This window comes from Hippopotamus amphibius, chromosome 17, assembly GCF_030028045.1.
Source record: "Hippopotamus amphibius kiboko isolate mHipAmp2 chromosome 17, mHipAmp2.hap2, whole genome shotgun sequence".
In the NCBI taxonomy this organism is placed as follows: Eukaryota; Metazoa; Chordata; class Mammalia; order Artiodactyla; family Hippopotamidae; genus Hippopotamus; species Hippopotamus amphibius.
In genome coordinates this window covers 53,913,205-53,915,061 of record NC_080202.1, presented here as the reverse complement: position 1 = coordinate 53,915,061, position 1,857 = coordinate 53,913,205, and positions in this window count along the sequence as shown.

The following is a 1,857-nucleotide window of genomic DNA, read 5'->3' as shown; positions in this document are numbered from 1 at the left end:
CCCTCTACCTCAGTCACTGCCACCTCCTCTCTGTCCCTTCTCCACCAAAGGCAAGGGCCACCCTAGAATTTGCTCTTCTTTCCAGTTTTGTAAAGAGCTCTAGAAAATGAAGCAGAGGCGCCAGAAATACTTCCTCGGGGCCTGAGACAGATGAAAAGGAGAGAGAGACAAAGGCCACCAATAAAGAAAGACGGAGGAGGGCTGGGCAGATGAGACCCTGCTGCCTGCCAGTGTCCTGGCCACACACTTGCCTCTGGGTGATGCAGTCCCAAGGGGTGACCTGAGGCTCTGGACAATTCTGGGGGCCTCATGGAGCCTGCAAGGAGGGGCTGGGAGATGAAAAACCCTTCAATGCTCTGCACTAGCTCGCACCCCCAATACAGGGGGAACAGACACTGTTCCTTTAATGGCCATGCCCTCACCATCCCACTCCAAGTGAAAGATGCTGCTGGGAGAACCACATCTGGGATTTTCCAAGGCAATGATTCAAGCCGAATGTGTTCCAAAACCTCACTGTCAAGTCTAAGTGATTATTTCCGCCTTCCCATCTTCCTCTGGAATGTTCCTTTTCCCTCCCCTCCCTCCTGCATCACCTGACTCCCATCCCCATACTGGTTTGGGTTTTCTTTATGAATCTGCCAGCAAGGGAAGCCAAACCGGGACAGGGGGGGATGTGCACCAGCCAGAGAAAGGCAGCATCTCCTTCTCCACTGGGCCAAAGATGACATTCTCTAGGAACAAACAAGATTGTAGAGGTGGGAAAGCAGGCAGGGGAAAGAGGACCGCGAATTCCAGCTTCTGCAGCCTGCAAAGAAAGCGTATGCCCACCCCCTATACCACACCCCCACACCCCCACCTCCCCACCCCCGAGCCTGCAGCCTGTGAGAAAACGAAAATGGTTCTAGAGAGCAGGGTGAGCAGGATAAGGGAGAGAAATTTGGGAGACTGTTTAAAAATTATTCATGTGTTCACTTAATAAGGATTTATTGAGCAGCTACTAGGCTGATGGTGGAGAAGCAGTGGTGAGCAGGATGGAAGGGATCCAGCCTCCTGCAGTAGTCAACTGAGTTCTCCTCAAACCATAATGTGTTCCCAAAACCACATGGGGTCTTGTTAGATTCTGAGCCAGCAGGTCTGGGCAGAACCTGGATTTTGCATCTCTACAGCTCACATGGGGGCAGATGCTGGGAGTGAGGCCTCGCTCTGAGCCAGCATTGGTTCCCAACTTTGAGTGCATATTGGTGTCACCTGAGGAGTTCTGAAATCAAATGCTGTCCAGGTCCCACTTAATGAGGTTCTGACCTGTTGGTGTGGACAGGAGTCTGCGTGTCAGGGATTCTGAAAGCACCCAGTTCGAGAACCACTGGTCTAATGGGAAAGATGCCTCATTAAACAGCTCACCTAACTACTAGTTATTGAGTTACAATTGTGTAAATCCTGCAAAGGACAGGAGTGAACTGTCTCATGACTGCAAGGACATGTGCTAAGGGAGCAGGGGGCTCCCAGGTTAGGGAGTTCTCAATGAGCAGATATTGGGGTGACATCAACCAGGGAGAGGCATGGAGACAGACAGTCATGTGGGCAGAGGCCCTGAGGACAAGGAGAGGCCAATGGAGCTAACATGTAAGAGATGCAGGAAAGAGTGTTGAGGGGGTGGGCAGGCAAGCAGGGCCTGGTGGGAGGGCCTTGTGGTACCTGAACCATCTTCCAAAGGCCACAGGCAGCCCTTTGAGGGGTTTCAAACACAGGAGTGACAAGATCAGATTTCCTTTTTAAAAATATGACTGACTTTGGCTTAGAGAAATGGGTGAGGAATACCTGAAAAAGAAAGAAAAGAGAAGTTTGAATCTCCATCAC